Here is a 20,025-nt window from a genome sequence, read left to right on the forward strand (position 1 = left end):
TGTTTTTTTTAACGTGTTTACTTTGTTGGAGCGTTGTATATATTTATAAGTTATTAAAGTGTTATAATCCTACTACTTTGTTGGAGTGCTATATATTTGTAATGTGACTTGATGTACAGAAAGGCATCCCTGGAATCTTTCGCTTCAGGCTCGGTCCCACACACCCTTACAGTGAGAATCCCCTCCCCAATCACAATACAGGATCGTTATCAGATAGTAGGAACGCGTGTGGTGTGACGGATCTCATGGGGTGGGGGCCTTGATCTACTGTAACTCCTTTGAAGAGCGGTGATTCTTTACAGTTGGGGCCATAAACTACTTCCGCAGGGCTAGGTGATAGCCTGGGACCGGCCTGAACAATCGGACACATAGGAAGAGGAGTGTCAGAGGGTGCGATAGTGAATAGGGTGAAAGGGAGGTGTTGGGCTGGCACGGGGTGTGTTTCTCAGGGAAGAGCAGCGCAGATGGGGGGAGGTTTATGGCCCATGTATGAGAGAGAGAGCGGGGGTGACCAGTGCGTGGGGGAGATGCTTGCGAGGGTAGGGAGCCGTGCTGAGGATCGGGGGCGTGCAGAGAGTGGGTCTGGTCAAGGCATCTAAAATGGCTGCCGTGCACGACAAAAGTGTGGCAGGGAAAAAAGGCAAGATGGCGCAGACAATGTTTATCAATACGGATTAATTTTCCACAGAGAGAATGGGGGAGGTCAGAGAGGGGGGGTGTTTGTAGCGTCAGGGAGACGCGCTGGGGACCGGCGAGGGGCAGAGGGGCCATAGTGCTTTCAAAATGGCTGCTGCTTGCTAGAGCGTACATGCCTGAGTGGGGACAAGGTGGCGCCGATTATGTTGACATCGCAAACCAGATTTTAACACTTAGACCTGAAAGTGAAAACTGCACCATTGCTCCCCCCCCGACTGACACCCTCTTTTGCCTCAGCTTGGATCATTATTTGCTAAAGTGTTCAAAGACCCCACCGTGAGTATAAGCACAACCGGGGCCTTACTGCACACCCTGAGAAAAACTACGCAGCAAGACAATCTCTACCTTCTCCCTTTTCCATGTTCCAACGCTTTGAAATGAACAATATATTTACTCGCAGTGACAAAATGGCGGTCTTCACTTTCTGATTTCCTTCGAATCGAACGTTAACAGACGTCACGCAGCAAAAAAAAAATTCCGCTCACATGCAGCCACTGGAAGACATGTATCAACATATATGAGCATCCTCAGCCGCCCTCAGAAAACATAGGGGGTCAGGATACATCTCCTGTGCCCCATTATACCCATTTACCACATTGCTTTCCCTCCATCTTGTGATTTAATTAAAACGAAACACAAAATGGCGAATTCCCGTTACGCTACAGGTTTGCGACCCGGTTCGCGTACCGGGAAGCGCTTCTACCGTGAAAAATCAAATTTTTTTATTTGCCCCACGGGACCCTTTAATAACCCCAACATCATTCCGAGGGGGTCAAGAGGGGTCTACCTTGCCCCCTTTCATTACATTCCCCCTTCGTTTTTCTCCTGCTCTTGTCTCTCGATCCTACTGAGAGACAAGATGGCGGCTGTTCCGGACTGTTTAGAATGTTGACAGACACCGGAGAGCCAATCAGCTTCGCTTCGCGAAGTTCCGTTACGCGTCAAGTTCGAAAACCGGGGCGCTAACCGGGACGCTGTCACAGATATATCTGTTTTTTAAAACGTTAATTTCTCAAAATCCACAGGAGCACATATATTGAGACCTAGCAAAGGCACATTGGGCTAACAGTCCCTACAATTCTGCCAAGTTTCGTGTAAATCCATTCAGCCGTTCGAGCTAAAAGTGAGGCCAACCGCCCTATGGAAAACTCAATGTTAAAAACGCGTTTTGGGACCCCCCTTTTTTCTCGGCCCTCCCTTGACGAAACCCCCCCAAATTTTCAGGGGCTGCTCAGAAACAAACTGTGCCATTTTCCTGAACATTTCAGCCAATCCCGTCCACAAACGCTAAAGTTATTAGACATAGAATTTTCAAAAATCCCATAGAGAAAAAATCCTAACTATATACACCTACTGGCGACCGCCAGTAGGTAATAAATATCTATCTATCTATCTATCTATATATATATATATATATATATATATATATATATATATATTCACTCAAAAAACCATAGGTTTCACACCAGTTATAGTTAGGAATTAGCATTTAAAAAACCTATTAAATTCACTAAAAAAAACATAGGTTTCACACCAATTTTAGTTAGCTGGAAATTTTACTGACATAAAACCATTGAAATTCCCACGTTATAGTTAGTTTGACTCACTATAACTTGCGCGCCTGCAATGCACTGCTGATGACGTCACATATTACATCACTCATGACATGGTCAGTGACATCACTGATGACATCACTGATGACACCATCCAGTGAATGCGTGTCTTTCTGAAATATCAATATGTTTTATATATGTATTTGTAAAGGTCGATGGACGAATAAATGTTTAAATAAATGTGTAAATGGATGTTTATTTTTAATAAAATATTGATTGGTTAACTGGCTTATAAAGTGTATCTTAGTGAATACATATATTAGCGAGTAATTTTTAAATATTTTAAATATATGTATCAGTGTTTCACTTCGTCTATAAGTGGCTGCATGGGTTGGTGACTGACTCACTGTTGGTATGTGTTTTTAAGACAGCGTATGTGCAGGACTGTATGGGTGGATGAGTGTGAATATGTGTGTGTTAGTGAGTGAATGCCTGCCTCACTAGTGTTTTTATGAGTAACTACATATGTTTTAATCTAGTATATGCGAGTTATGATGTATATAAGTGAGTATATGTGAGAGTGAGAGATTGAAAGAGTTCCTGTTTAAATAAGTATGTGTTTCTATAAGTGATTGTTTAAGAGAGTAAGTATGTGTAACTTTCCTTAGAAGTAATGTACTAGTGTGTGTATAGACGTATATGCAAATAAATGGATGTTCAATAGTTTATTTGCATGTGTGAGTATGTGTGTGAGTAACTTTTGGATGACTGTCGGTGTGCAACAGAATGTAAATGTGTATCCTACATATGTTGAGTGAGAATATCTATGAGTGACTATATAGAACTGTTTCTGAATGAGAGGATGTGTATATAGGTGGGGGAATTACTGAATTGGTTGTTGTAACTGGTATGGGTATCTCAATTTTTTTGAAAATGTTAGTTTCTATTTTTGAATATGTGTTTCAAGGGTTACATTACACCCAAAGGAGGTCTGTCAGTCTTTCACAAGGATGGTGTCATCATGAGTGATGTCACTGACCATGTCATGAGTGATGTAATATGTGACAACATCAGCAGTGCATTGCAGACGCGCAAGTTATAGTGAGTCCAACTATCTATAACGTGGGAATTTCAATAGTTTTATGTCAGTAAAATTTCCAGCTAACTATAACTGGTGTGAAACCTATGGTTTTTTCAGTGAATTTAATAGGTTTTTTAAATGCTAATTCCTAACTATAACTGGTGTGAAACCTATGGTTTTTTCAGTGAATTTCATAGGTTTTTTAAATGCTAATTCCTAACTATATATAAGGCCCCAAACCTATGTTTTTTCAGTAAATTTAAAAATGTGGTAATAGCAAATGTCTATAGCTATGAAATGTAATATTTTCGAAAATGAATGAATCCTATATTATATTTGTATTTAAAACAATTTCTTTAATGTATATATTTTTGCCCTGGAGTGCTCCCGGGGCGCGCTCCGGAAAGCGTCCCGTTAGCGCTATTGCCGCGAACGAAAACAACATTGTGACGTATCGCGTAGCCGCGTCTACGTGATACGCTGTAACGGCCGGATTCTCGGACCAGATAGGATCAGCTCCTCAGAGCACCACCAACCCAGCCGGAACGTAATCACCTCCCTCCTCAGGACGTATTTACAATAGGTATCTACACCTTGTACCTAAGGATGGGGAAATTAGCAATATACATGCATAGGTTTTCTACAATATCACACTCACACCAGCTAGTCTCGCGGCAGCTTAGGCCCAGACTAGTCTACCCAGAGGCAGTTCTGATTAGTTACCATTACACACTGATCACAATCAGTGCCCACCCGACAAGCCGCAATCCTGCGTGTCTAGACACCAGTCTCCTCCCTGGTGTTCGCTCACTTACATTCCGAGCCGCAATCCTGCGGATCTAGGCACCAGTATCCTCCCTAGTGTTCTCATTACTTACATCCCAAGCCGCAATCCTGCGGGTATCGGCACCAGTATCCTGCCTGGTGTTCTCTTTAACGCCGCTTACCAACGACGATCACTTTCCTATGAATACCATTGGAAGGAATCTTTCATTGGCTACTAGGGATATGATACTACAATAATATAGATCACACAACTGTTTACCAAATTAGAAGATGTACAATCTATTCTCTACTTCAGGGGCCTCTCTCTCCCTCATTGCTCAGTCACTCCTTACCTGACCGGGAATTACATCCGTTCATGAAAACAATGCCTGACTAGAAGAACAGGTTACCCTGATTGAACAAGAATAGGAGGCATATGCTGGTTCACTAAGAACTGGGGTACTTTATTACAATAATCATAAAAACACAATACTATACTATAACATATATCCTGCAAAGGAAAGTAAAAGGTTAGAATGTGCACACTATGAAACAAAGACTGACATCACCTTATTAATGTGAAGTCTGGATTCAGCAGTCATCTAGGTTCCTTCTGGTCTGTGCCTTGGCTCGTCTTAAGGTCACACTACTGCAGTCACGGATACACGTCTGCACCGCTATGCTCTGTCTTTTCTGCTTCCCTCCAAGTCACTGGAACCTTCCTTTTATTAACTGCTTTCTCTCTCTGGCTGTTCTGCACTACTCCTCTCTCCTCTCAATCAGGGACTATCTTCATGTTTCTGCTTCAATCTCATAACTCGGTTTCAGCCACTCTGGTATTCGTTCTTCTGACTAACTGCTTCACTCGAAATGCTCCGACCTTATAGGTCAAAGCTCGCCAGCTGCTCCAACTAAAATAACTTCGATCTTTCTAAGAGAGTATCACCTTCTTGGGTCTTTCTCGGACTTCAAAATGGCGACTGTCTGCCTGGAAATAATTAATTGCATTGATGCTAACGGCTAGCTGCCGCCTACAGACTGATTCATTGCCTCATGCTTTTCACTAATATGGAAGCTTGTTCCTTCATGGAAAGTTACGGCCAGTAACCTGCCGCCCACCAAATTCTTGTACCTCCCCATACCAAGGACACGTTCCCAGCCGGCCGGCCTGATGTTGTGTCTACGGAGTGGAGAAAAATACAGTCTTTCGATAAGGGCCAGCCTGAGCCGGTTCTCTCCAAGCGAACAACACCTCGTAACTAAAACATTACATTTGACATAAAAGCATCTCAAGCTGCCGGGGCAGAAAGCAAGATGGAGTCTCTCCCGTTTGAGGCCTACAAGGCCCGAAATAAGCATAACTCCATAGAAGGTATACTAACACTCTTGCAAAAGGACGGATTATCACTAGTACTAATGAATCTATTCCCTAACATAAGTTTATAAGCCCTGATCTAAGGAAAAGGGTACGGACATACATTACTATGCCTTGTGAATAGGCCCTGTTTATGGTTCTAATCCTTGCACTAGAATGATAATAGACTGGAGTCACGTCCAATCATCTTCTCTCACAGGAGGGCCTAAAAAGTCGGTCAGAACACTTCACCCTTGACTTTAGTCTATTAATCATTCGTTAAATGGAACTCACATCTGTGGAAGAATAATAAGAAACAAAACTAACTGATCTAATCCTTGTGTCGAATCTACAGTATTGGAGCAAGGAAGGAATGCACTGAATAAAGCAGCAAATAGCCACTAAAATACTAATAGTAATCATAATACCCCTTAATATCTGTCGTAAGGAATGTAAGTCAGGTAACCAATTGAAGAGCCAGTCAAACCAACCCGGGTCAATGTGTTTTCTAACTTCTTCAGTCAAATCATGAAGTTTGTCAATATGAGCCTGAATGGATTTAGTATGGTCAGAAAAGTTAAAACAGCAAAGACCTTCAAAATCAGAACAATCATGTCCATGTTTAAGTAAAAGATAATCGATAGCAGCACGATTTTGCAAAATAGCTCTACGTACACCCTGGGCATCTAATAACATATCAGATAAAATTGTAGAAGTATGATTAATTGACTTGACCATACAGCACCCCATTTTCCCTATTGATTTGGCATTATAGACAGCCAATGCTGGGACACCAATATTCGAAATGGCTAAACTAAGGTATACAGACTTGGAATAAAGATGTGAGGAAGAATCACAATCCTCATGTAACATCATAGCATCACGAACTACACAGGAATAAGTATTGGGATGTGAAGAAAACATTAATAAACTCAGCCTAGTGATGGCACATGGGCCTCCGGAAATATTTGCGGGAATATAGGGCCAAGAAGTGTTGCAACAGGAAAAAAGCCAACCAGAAGGTAACAACATCGTGCGATAATGGCTAGGGGCAACTACTATACTCTTACAGGTCATATTATTTTTAACAGAAGTACATGACTTTGGAGGTCTTCGGGAACACAGAGTTCGTTCATGAGCTGAAAAAGGAGTTGCTGCCTTCAGCTTCAACCGTACACATTCGGTAATTGCATTAGGATCACAAGTAAGGAAAAAACACATATCACCTTGTGTGATATTATATGTAGTGATTTGGGATTGAATCTGAAAGTATAGTACATAAAGGACAATATTCATGTGCGGCGAAATCACCAAGAATTACATTAGGTCGGGCATTCGATATGTTGAAAATATGCGTTAACGTTTCTAACGAAGCGGGGACAGCAACCAAACAGGTCGCTAGAATGTCAGTCACTAAACGCATTGGTGTCAGGCAAAAATGTGGAGAATTGGTAACTCGTTTAGCTAAAGTAGTCCAAAAGTTAGATGATGAATCTCACGCAGCAAAGGAACGCGGTACTCGGGTTCTCGAATCAACCAAAGTCTGTGGGTTCCCTCCTTTCCCGACGTAGCAAGCCAAAAGGAGTCCAACGCCGGCACATCCTGCAGCAACAGTCCAGAGAGTGATCTGAAAGAAAATCAAATACAGGCATTATTCATTCTCGTAGGTAACATTTGTCAGCCGGGACAACTTCCCAGCTATCTTTCCCTGGTCTCATTACTAAAATGGTGTTGTCATGACCGGTTGCAATGATTTCAGCTTGTTCAGGGGGATTTTTAGGCAATTGCACCCATATTCTCGCTCCCGGATTATCCGTAGAGCCAAATCCTTTCTGTCCACGCACAGTTAGCAACGTTGGGGCAGTGCCTTTCTGAATCTCGCCACTGAAAACAGGCATAATTAGCAATTGAGCAACTCGGTCAGTCTTTTGAATCGATAAATCAACCTCAATGCTGTTCAGCAGGAGAACCTTAATCTCTCCCTGAAAATCACTGTCAATGACTCCTCCGAGTACTTGAATGCCTTTTAAGACCAGGCCCGATCTAGGGGCGATCAGTCCAAAAGTTCCAGTTGGTATACAAACACCAACACCAGTTTCAATGATGACTCGATCTTTACTCTTAATCACACTGTCATTCATGGCATGCAGGTCCAAGCCTGCGGAACCGGGGGTCGCTCTACATGGAGCCAATGCTCCGGGGGAAATTTCCCAGTACATTACAGTATTGCCAATGGAATTGGGTTTTGCATCAACAGTTGGGGGGAACAAACGCATTAAAGGAGATTCAGCATTAAAAAAGGGACGATTGTTTAAAACAGTGCTTGGAACAAATAATCTCTCCAATTCTTGTACTTATTGTCAGTCAATTTTCGTAATTGTTCTTTTAGCAAACCATTCATTCTTTCAATAAGGCCTGATGCCTGTGGATAATATGGTATATGAAACACCCATTCAATGTTTTTTTCCACACAAAATTCCTGTACCAATCTTCCACGAAAGTGGGATGCATTGTCTGATTGAATTTGAAATAGAACACCATAATAGAGCATAATCAATTCCAATGTTTTAATGGTATTCACTTGGGTAGCTTGTTTACAAGGAAAGGCTACTAAAAGGCCACTATAGGTATCGACAATTGTACAAACATATTGGCAATTTTTACTCATAGGGAGTGGACCAATATAGTCAATCTGCCAAATTTGAGCGGGCAATTTTCCTCGATGTAAATGACCTCTAACAATTTATGGTACTTTTGGTCGTCTGGAATGTTGACAGATGGGACAATACAAAATGGTATCTTTAATGAAATCTAAAGGAATATAAATTCCTCGATCGGCGGCCCACCTGCTAGTGGCTCTTTCTCCAAAATTTCCTGCTTTCTGGTGAGCCCATTTCGCCAATCCCGCCAAATCAGAATCTTGCATGTCCACCACTGCCTCAGCAATTTTAGATTTCTCATCTGCAATGTTATGAAAGAATTTGTCAAGGGAATCTATCGGGGTATGAGCATCCACATGAAAGATTGTCACTGTACTCTGTGGGAGCATTTCCCAAATTTCTTGCCATAATTCTTTTCCCCGCAGTTTTTTTTAATGCAATTCCGAATTATGAGAATGCCAAGTTGGTAACCAAACCGCCAGTCCATTAGCAGTGGACCAGGAATCAGTGAAAAATACGACATGTGCCAGGCAATTCCTGTTTTAATACTTGGTAAACTGCATTGACTACTCTTTCCCTCACCGGTTGTACTCAGCAACTTTTGTGTGATCGGATTATAGGACACTGCCTTCCAATGCCTTTTCTCTCCTAAAAACCTTGCTGAACCATCCGTAAACCATACATGTTTTCTGTCTTCCACGGACAAATCATCAAATGGCTTACTCCACTTAACAGGAGATTCCTGTACTACAGGTACGGAGCAATCACTTCCAGTCTCAATCGATGGCGCCTGCGCCACTTGCTCATGTAAAGATGCCACACCTTTCGGACCCACACGTGCCCTATCTTGAATGTACCATTTCCATTTAATCACACTTGCTTCTTGAGCATGTCCACTTCGATGAGTTTTCGGCGAACTCAAAACCCACTGCATGATAGGAATTTCAGGTCTCAAAATCACATCATGACCCAAAGTCAATTGCTCGGTATCCACCAGAGCCCAATAACATGCAAGCAGCTGTTTCTCAAAAGGTGTATAACGCTCACCAGCCTCAGGTAACTTCTTGGTCCAAAAACCTAACGGTACTTTTTGTCTGCCTTGTTTTTGCCACAAACTCCAATTTGCATAAAGACCTTGCACAGACACATTCAAATCCACATCACCCCCGCACACAGGCCACAGAACCAAAGCATATTGAATCGCTTCTTTTGCCAAATTGAACGCAGCTTGCTGTGGTTCGCCCCATTCAAACACATTCTTTTTACGAGTGACTCGATATAAAGGGGCCAGTATCTGACTCACATGTGGGATATGATGACGCCAAAAGCCAAACAAGCCAATGAAGCTCTGGGCTTCCTTCGTGTTTCTTGGGACTGCAAAATCTAAAACTTTTTGTTTAACCTGTGGAATCACCTCTCTGTGACCCTCATGCCAACTGATGCCTAAAAACTTTACACTTTGGGATGGACCTTGTAACTTATCGGGATAAATTTCCCAACCTTTCTCACGTAAGCACTCAAGGGTTTGATCTAATTGGGTCTGAACTTGATCTTCTGTTTCACCTTGAATCAAAATATCGTCAATATAATGACACATCTGAATTTGCGGGTGTACAGATACTTCGGACAAATGTTCCGCCACCAACCGGTGACAGATCGTAGGACTATGTGCATAGCCTTGGGGAAGACTTCTAAATGTCATTTGACGTCCATTCCATGTAAAACTGAATTGTTCCTGACACTCGGGGGCAATCGGAATTGAAAAGAGAGCATTAGCAATATCAATGGACGCGTACCATGTACCTGGATGCTTTTGGATTCTCTCAATAATAATATCCGGTACTGCAACAGTCAAAGGGGGTGTATGTTTGTTCAGCTCGCGATAATCAACAGTCATGCGCCAAGAATTATCACTCTTACGCACGGGCCAAACGGGATTATTCCAAGCAGAAGTAACCGGAGTTATGACTCCTGCATCAACCAAATCCTGAATAGTGGCACTAACCTCTTCATGGCCACCTGGGATACGATATTGCTTCTGAGAAACAACTTTTGTAGCCTGAGGGATTTTTATGGGGGGCATTCTTAAATGACCAACCCGTACGGGTTTGGACGATATATAATGTTTAGTTCCAAATTGATAACAGCCGTCATCCAAATGCAAAATCATTCCTTTTAGAATGTCAATTCCAATTATGTACTCCAAAAGTGGTACAACTAACACAGAATATTTTTTTCGGGGAATTCTGCCTATTCTCATTTCAAGTGTAGTTTGCACTGCGGGAGTTTCCTTTCCACCTAAACCATTAATTGTGAAAAATTGGCCTTTGAATTTCTTTGATTTTGCATGAATAAGAGTGGCCTCCGCTCCTGTATCTACCAATGCTCGGGCCCTTTGGATATTACGATTTTTCCAAAAAATTTCAATATCTACATAGGGTCTATTGTCTCTGTGAGCCCACCTGCGTACTGGAGCTTGACCTATTTCCTAGTCATTCTTACTACGTTCTGTCAACCAGAACAAATCAGGGTAAATGCTCTCATGTTTTTTGGGTATTAAAACATCATGTTCATATCCATCTCCATTACGAAATGGATTCCTGTCATCTGTATGGTATTGTGAGTTACGATCGGAAAGTCTGTGTCGATCCTCCCTTCTCCTCAACTCAGGGGACTGATCCCTTTCATCTCTATATCTATTGTAGACACGATCTTCTCTCCCCCTTTCTTTTTCCCCCTCTCGCCCCCTCTCCTTCTCCCAACGAGGGGACCCATCACGCTCATACCGCCGTTCACCACGACGATCAGAATCCACACGACGCCTGTCGTCACCACTGTCATCAGAATAACCGTGATCACAATCATTCTTACGCACACGACGGGCACCCTCCTTACGATCCAAACCACGCTTGCGAAACATCTCCCATAGGCGATTATTAGGTTCACCATCAATGTCCTCCTTTTTCACACCGTCATTCAGCAGCGCAAGAAACATATCACATCTAGAGAATTTATAGTCTCCAGCAGTACGACCCTCCGGTCGAGACTGTCTCTCAGGTTTAAACCAGTCACCCAACTCACCAAGCTGACGGACAGATTCAAGCACCATAGATAAAGCATTGCCAGTTTGATTGATCAACAGAGTCATCATAACCTGCTTATAAGCAACAGGGGAAGAACGGATAATGCGATTCCGCACAGAAGATGTCAATAAACCATCCAACAACCTGTCAGCAGTACTGAGAAAAATCGCAGTTTTCATCACCTCCTCTTTCAAACGCTGCGCTGCATCGCGCAAAGTATACCACGGCTTGTCATTCACAGGCCAGTCAGATTCAGTAGGATATTTATGGTTACAGCCATCAGTCGCTAACTGGAGTAGACTAATTTGGCCAGCACCATTAAAATTTCGAAAATGATCTTGTACAGTAGAATCGGAACTCAAAGAGCAAAATTTCAAGGCATCTCCTGCATCTAACATGATACCTGCAGCGCCCAATTCATAAAGGAGCACCATCCACGTAAGCAAAGCCTCACCGGGCCGTTGTCGAAATCGCTGTAAAATGTCACTAACTTCCTGTTGAGTAAAGTCTTCCAAGCTATCCAAAGCAATACCATTAGGATTACCAGGAGCTTGCTGTAATTTGCGTCGAAAAACAGGGTGCGCAGAAACCTCCGGACGAGCACCCAAAGAAGCCCGATCCATAGATTTAGAGTAACAATCAGGACGAGAAACATCATTAGAATGGGAAGAGCGACCACGGTCGCCGGAATCATCATTTTTGTCACAAGAAGTAGATTTACAATCACGTCCGGAGCGAGAAGACTCGGGCCTGTCAGACGCCTCAGCCGAGGAACCAGAATCATTCGAGTCCCAGATATTACCATCCCATTCGTCGGGGTTCCAATCCAGTCCGGCTTTCGCCACGACCAGACGCACCTTCCGTTTACAAAGCCGACCGCGACGATGTCTATATTTGTATTTTGCAATGCGAACAGCAGCCCTTTCGGCAATTGTCTGATAGGATTCAAGTTTGTCGGCAAGCAATTTATTTTGACACCGCAAAAGAGTATGCGCATTTTGCACTTCAACAAACTTTTCCTCCATCTCCACAAATCGTTGCTGTAATTTCAGAAATTTTTCATGTACAATCCTGTACGCTGTCAAAATAATCCAACCTCTGCATCCTAAAATAGGAAGCTCATCACCCTTCACTACTGGTGCCTTCTGTAAGCAAGAAATAACATCAGCCAGCTCCGCCAGCTCCAAAGAGGAAGTCCAATTCTCACTCAAACCAGTAGAATCGGCCCACTCACGGGCCAAGACCTCGTAAGGCGTAGATTCCCAGCCGGGAATTTCAACAGGTAATTTAAAAATAGACTTCGATTTCCGCGAAAACATATTGACACACCAAAAAGATATATACAATGATTAACAAATAATATACAAAAGAAAACAAGTACGAGCCGAGTGCAAACCAATAAGATAAAAACAATACAGCGCACACAGGCTTCGTACACAGATCGTGACGCCAGATGTAACGGCCGGATTCTCGGACCAGATAGGATCAGCTCCTCAGAGCACCACCAACCCAGCCGGAACGTAATCACCTTCCTCCTCAGGACGTATTTACAATAGGTATCTACACCTTGTACCAAAGGATGGGGAAATTAGCAATATACATGCATAGGTTTTCTACAATATCACACTCACACCAGCTAGTCTAGCGGCAGCTTAGGCCCAGACTAGTCTACCCAGAGGCAATTCTGATTAGTTACCATTACACACTGATCACAATCAGTGCCCACCCGACAAGCCGCAATCCTGCGTGTCTAGACACCAGTATCCTCCCTGGTGTTCTCTCACTTACATTCCGAGCCGCAATCCTGCGGTTCTAGGCACCAGTATCCTCCCTGGTGTTCTCATTACTTACATCCCAAGCCGCAATCCTGCGGGTATCGGCACCAGTGTCCCGCCTGGTGTTCTCATTAACGCCGCTTACCAACGACGATCACTTTCCTATGAATACCATTGGAAGGAATCTTTCATTGGCTACTAGGGATATGATACTACAATATTATAGATCACACAACAGTTTACCAAATTAGATGATGTACAATCTAATCTCTACTTCAGGGGCCTCTCTCTCCCTAATTGCTCAGTCACTCCTTACCTGACCGGGAATTACATCCGTTCATGAAAACAATGCCTGACTAGAAGAACAGGTTACCCTGATTGAACAAGAATACTAGGCATATGCTGGTTCACTAAGAACTGGGGTACTTTATTACAATGATCATAAAAACACAATACTATACTATAACATATATCCTGCAAAGGAAAGTAAAAGGTTAGAATGTGCACACTATTTTTATTATTTTGAGAATTTGTAAAGCGCAAACTGACACCTTGCAGGCTTCCTGGCGCTGGAAATTACTCTGTTAACGGTAAACCGGAAGAACAGTCAGACGGGCAGTTTATTTGGGGAAGAGCCATGTCTTAATGCGTCTCCTGAAGGGAAGAAGCTGTGATGTCTGACGTATGTCAGTGGGCAGGCTGTTCCACAGCTTGGCCGCAGCTACACTGAATGATCTGCCCCCTGTTCTAGTTCTGTTGAATCTGGGTACCTTTACCAGACAAGCAGAAGATGAACGTAGGTCTCTGGCAGGAGTGTACCACCGGAACAGGGCTTGCAGAGGTTTAGGTCCAAGTCCGTGCAGAGCCTTAAAGACAATGCAGAGGGACTTGAATGCCACTCTTTGTTTTAGGGGTAACCAGTGTAGCTCAGCCAGAGCTGCTGTGGCTGAGGCCCTTCTCGTCCAGCCAAGAGCCAGCTTGGCGGCGGCAGATTGAATTCGCTGTAGTCGGTCCAGTGTCGTGACTGGAGACTCCAGGAGCAGGGCGTTGCAATAGTCAAGGCGACTGAGTATCGTGCACCTGACTATCGACGCCCTGGCTTGTGCCGGGAGAAGAGGCATGATTTTCCGCAGTGATCGAAGCAGGGCAGTGCAGATCCCCACGGTTTTTGTCACCTGGGTTTCCATACTTAATGTGTTGTTCAGCATGGCTCCCAGGTTGCGCACCGAAGGAACTGGCAGAGGTTTGTCTCTGAACTCCGGGGGCCAGAATTCGTTCGGAAACTGACGGGGTGGAAGGTTGAAAAAGGAATGGCATCTTCACCTTCCCACGAGAGAATAAGCTGTGTATCATCCGCGTAATTTATTGTTTTGACCCCAAAGGATTGGATCAATTTGATTAGCGGGATGAGATACACATTAAAGAGGATGGGGCTGATGGAGGAGCCCTGAGGGACTCCCTGGGGTACTGTTGCAAAGGCGGATTGAAAAGGGGGAAGAGAGACAGCCTGTCTTCTGTCCCGAAGATAGGAATGAAACCAAAGCAATGCAGTGCCTTCCACTCCCACTTCCCTAAGTCTCTGCAGCAGCCTAGCATGGTTGACCGTGTCGAATGCGGCAGACAGGTCCAGCAGTATCAGTGCCACTGGCTGGCCCCTGTCTGCACGCATTCGAAGATCCTCCATGGCAGTTAAAACTGCTGTTTCTGTGCCGTGGGCAGGACGGAACCCGAAACTATGAAACAAAGACTGACATCACCTTATTAATGTGAAGTCTGGATTCAGCAGTCATCTAGGTTCCTTCTCGTCTGGGCCTTGGCTCGTCTTAAGGTCACACTTCTGCAGTCACGGATACACGTCTGCACCGCTATGCTCTGTCTTCTCTGCTTCCCTCCAAGTCACTGGAACCTTCCTTTTATTAACTGCTTTCTCTCTCTGGCTCTTCTGCACTACTCCTCTCTCCTCTCAATCACGGACTATCTTTTCGTTTCTGCTTCAATCTCATAACTCGGTTTCAGCCACTCTGGTATTCGTTCTTCTGACTAACTACTTCACTCGAAATGCTCTGATCTTATAGGTCAAAGCTAGCCAGCTGCTCCAACTAAAATAACTTAGATCTTTCTAAGAGAGTATCAGCTTCTTGGGTCTTTCTCGGACTTCAAAATGGCGACTGTCTGCCTGGAAATAATTAGTTGCATTGATGCTAACGGCTAGCTGCCGCCTACAGACTGATTCACTGCCTCATGCTTTTCACTAATATGGAAGCTTGTTCCTTCATGGAAAGTTACGGCCAGTAACCTGCTGCCCACCAAATTCTTGTACCTTCCTGTACCAAGTACACGTTCCCAGCCGGCTGGCCTGATGTTGTGTCTTCGGAGTGGAGAAAAATACAGTCTTTCGATAAGGGCCAGCCTGAGCCGGTTCTCTCCAAGCGAACAACACCTCGTAACTAAAACATTACATTACATTTGACCTAAAAGCATCTCAAGCTGCCGGGGCAGAAAGCAAGATGGAGTCTCTCCAATTTGAGGCCTACAAGGCCCGAAATAAGCATAACTCCATAGAAGGTATACTAACACTCTTGCAAAAGGACGGATTATCACTAGTACTAATGAATCTATCACCTAACATAAGTTTATAAGCCCTGATCTAAGGAAAAGGGTACGGACATACATTACTATGCCTTGTGAATAGGCCCTGTTTATGGTTCTAATCCTTGCATTAGAATGATAATAGACTGGAGTCACCTCCAATCATCTTCTCTCACATGAGGGCCGAAAAAGTCGGTCAGAACATACGCACAGCGTAAGCGCACCCGGAAGCACTCGAGCGAATACGATCGCGCAACGTAAACATCCAACGCGCTTATACGACGAGACCGGGGGCGCGTCGCATAAGCGCGTCGGGTCATGTGACCTGAAAATAACACTTTTAATTGGTGCAGAACAGTTTTGGTTTCATAATGATGAAATCCCTAGTCTTGTGACCTGAAAATAACACTTCTTATTGGTTCAGGGCATTTTCTTTTCCAAATGATGAAACACCCCACCTTTTTTCCTTATTCTGACTTTGTCCTTTGACTGAGGAAGACCTGTTTTGAAATCCTTTAGGTATATTTTGTACTTTTAAATGGCTACAGTTGCAGCATCAGCTGGAGCCTCTCCACCACCACCACCACCAAGAGGACCACCACAACATCACATTGGTGGTCAAGAAGAAGAGGAGGAGGAGGAAGAGGAGGAGGGGATGAGGAGGAGGTGGCTGGAAGAACACAATAGCCCATACCAACCCAAGCCACACATTGTATGGGAGTTTTTTTCCATCCCTGAGGGAAAAAAGAAAGTGAATGCGGCAAAGGTGACTTGCCTTATCTGTGACAAGGAACTCTCAAGGGGTAACTCAAATAAAAAATATTCATTTGGGAACAATACCATGATAAGGCACATGCAGCGCAAGCACCCTAACAACTATGCTGCCGCAGAAATGAGAGAACTGGCCAGCAACCCTCCCCAATCTACACCCAGCACCTCCAAACGAAAACAACCCACTCCATCGGGACCAGAGACAAGGGAGACAATCCCTTGCATTCAACCACGATTTGGAGAATTTAGGGTCACCTGTATTTTTTGTGGTAAGACCATCTCCTATGGTGAGCAGAGCCTAAAGCTCATCCTCCTTGCTGGTGACAACCACAATTGCCCCAAAAAACCCTAATTTTTTCCAGATTTTTTTTGCTCCTGTTGAGCCATTTTCAATTCCCTGTTTTTTGTTTCTCCCCATAAAAATAACCAAAAAAAATACAAAATAGTTCATTAAAGCAAAAAAAAGTACAAAATGTTCAAAAAAGATAAAAAAAATATAAAACAACAAAAAGAAGAAAAAACAGTTCTTTTTAGAACTACCTCCAATTTTTAAAAAAAGGCTAAATTTTTTTAAAACTCTATCATTCATTTTTTCCCATGGCACCCTCCCCGGTCAGCTCCCCGGTGCGCGTAAGGGCGCTCCCCCCGTGCAAATCAAAAAAATAATTCGGTTTCACCCCCGGGGCCCTTTTATAGCCCCCACATCAAACCTAGGGGGTCAAGGGGGGTCTACTCTGCCCCCTTATGGTCATTTCCCCCTTTGTTTTTCCCACCCTTGTGTCTCGATCCTACCGAGACACAAGATGGAGGCCGCTCCGGAATGTTTTGAATGTTTACAGACACCCGAGAGCCAATCAGCTTTCCGTGCGCTCCCTTGAGCGTGTACCGGGGCGATGCCATAGATATATATATTTTTTTTAACCTAAATTACTCAAAAACCACTGGAGCACATATCTTGAGACATAGCAAAGGCACATCGGGCTACAGGTCCCTACAATTTTGCCAAGTTTGGTGGAAATCCATTCAGCCATTCGGGCTGAAAGTGAGGTCGACCGCCCTATGGAAATTAACATGGGGAAAACACGTTTTGGGACCCCCCTTTTATCTTGGCCCCCGCTTGACGAATCCCCCCCAAACTTTCTAGGAAGGACCAGAGCTCCGTGAGGCAAATTTTAGGAAATTTTCAGGCAGATTCGTCAACCGTTAAAGTTATTCACAATAGAATTTTGAGATTTTGCATTGAAAAAAATACTAACTATAACTACCTACTGGCGACTGTAATACATACATATATATATATATATATTCACTGAAAAAACCATAGGTTATAGACCATATATAGTTAGGAATTCGCATTTACAAAACCTTATTTTACTCACACAAAACCATTGAAATTCCATATATAGTTAGTTGCACTAACTATATATCGCGCACCCGCAATCCACTGCTGATGATGTCACATATTACATCATTCATGACATGGTCAGTGACATCACTGATGACATCACTGATGACATCTCAAATGACATCACTGATGACATCTCAAATGACATCACTGATGACATCACTGATGACATCTCATTTGACATTACTGATCACATCACTGATGATATCATTCATGTGATAATACGATGAACCTCTTCAGACTCTAATATAACCTTAGATACAATCAGTGTAAACAGACACTCACAGACTGTCACTCATCCATGGAGTTACTCACACACCTAGTCAGTCAATCAAAGAATCAATCACACCTCCATTTCCTCAACTATACAGTTATACAAACTTTACTTATTCAAACATATACTAACACATATTAACTCTCTTATACAATCCCTGATACAAGTTCACAATGATCCATACAGCCACTCACACATTCACTGGCTCTTATGCACAGTTATTTATATATGTCAACTCTCACATGTACTGTGTTTTACATATGTACTTACTTTGACATGTAGCACTGAGATATCCATTCACTCACCAATACACTCATGCACACAGTCAACCGCCCATACAGCTGTTTCCACATGCACTTTTGAAACCATACATCTAGTGAATCAACTGCTCACACATCTATGCACAGAGTCATACACCTCCCAGCCACCCACACACACACTCAGTATCCCATACAAATACTTGGGCAACCAATCAATAACCCATATAGTTACTCATATAGCTACTTATCAACACATGCAACAGTTTACAGAACAACAGACATAATGATGCACAAATTAAGACAGTTTAGTCACTAACCCATGCACTCAGTGAGACACATTTAATCACTCACTCATACAGTCAGTCATGCACCTACTAAATCCTTCATCCAGACACTTATACATCCACTCATTCTTCAATATGTAAGACATATTTTAACTTTACAGAAACATACAGTCACTGGATGTTGTCATCAGTGATGTCATCAGTGATGTCATTTGAGATGTCATCAGTGATGTCATCAGTGATGTCACTGACCATGTCATGAATGATGTAATATGTGACATCATCAGCAGTGGATTGCGGGTGCGCGATATATAGTTAGTGCAACTAACTATATATGGAATTTCAATGGTTTTGTGTGAGTAAAATAAGGTTTTGTAAATGCGAATTCCTAACTATATATGGTCTATAACCTATGGTTTTTTCAGTGAATTTTCAAGGTTTTGTAAATGCTAATTCCTAACTATATATGGTCTATAACCTACGGTTTTTTCAGTGAATTTTCAAGGTTTTGTAAATGCTAATTTCTAACTATATATGGTCTATAGCCTATGGTTTTTTCAGTGAATATATATATATACATACATATATAAACATATATCATCTGTATATCTACATATAAATACAAACATAAATGCATGCATACATATACTTATATGCATTTTAGGGTTGTTAGGGCGTTTTCGTGTGTATTATGTTGCTTTTTTAGGGCTTTTGGGTCAATTAAGTAGGGTTCCCGGAGCCTAGGGCTGAGGGGCCGGTTCAGTTTCGTGCGTATTGGTGTTGGCAAGGTTTTGAGGGATTTTGGCGGTTTTTGGTCGAGATTTGGCCGTTTTATGGCTTTTTTTTGTGTTTGCGGGGGGCGCGTATTCGGGTTGAAATTCGTCCCCGTTCCAGTGGATGGATTGGGCTGATTTTTGGTGAGATGTTAGGGAATCGCTGGAAATAGTGTCCAGCCAAGTTTGAAGCGGATCGGAGCAGTGGAAGTGCTTTAAAGAGCAATTTTTGTGCGGAGTAGCGAATTGTCATGTTATTCAATGGGAGTTTTTGGTGCGCATGGAGAAGGTGAATTTGGGGTGTTCCAGTTGCGCTAGAGGGACGGGGCTTGGGTGAGCTGTAGGGAGAGTGGATCGGCAGGTGTGCCGAATTTTTGGGATTTGTTGGCCGAAGGGAAGGGTGTGCTTGGGCAAAGTCGATTTGGTGAAAACGGTGCGTTATTTACATGAAAGTTGAAAAAACACTAATAAAAGCAAAGCTAAAAAGCCACCTCATTACAAACAGAATGGCTTTAACTTAAATGAGGGCGAGATCTATTGCATTTTCAATGCTTGTTTACTTTGGTTCCATCAAGAAGGCATTCAGATGTGTCACACATTTGCCATAAATTCTGAATGTTAGCACTCTAGTTGCACATTTGATCACTGTAGTAAAGCTACTGCTCACCAGGGACGTCTGCTGCTGGTATTCAAAGTGCATGT

This window comes from Lissotriton vulgaris, chromosome 6, assembly GCF_964263255.1.
Source record: "Lissotriton vulgaris chromosome 6, aLisVul1.2, whole genome shotgun sequence".
Classification (NCBI taxonomy): Eukaryota; Metazoa; Chordata; class Amphibia; order Caudata; family Salamandridae; genus Lissotriton; species Lissotriton vulgaris.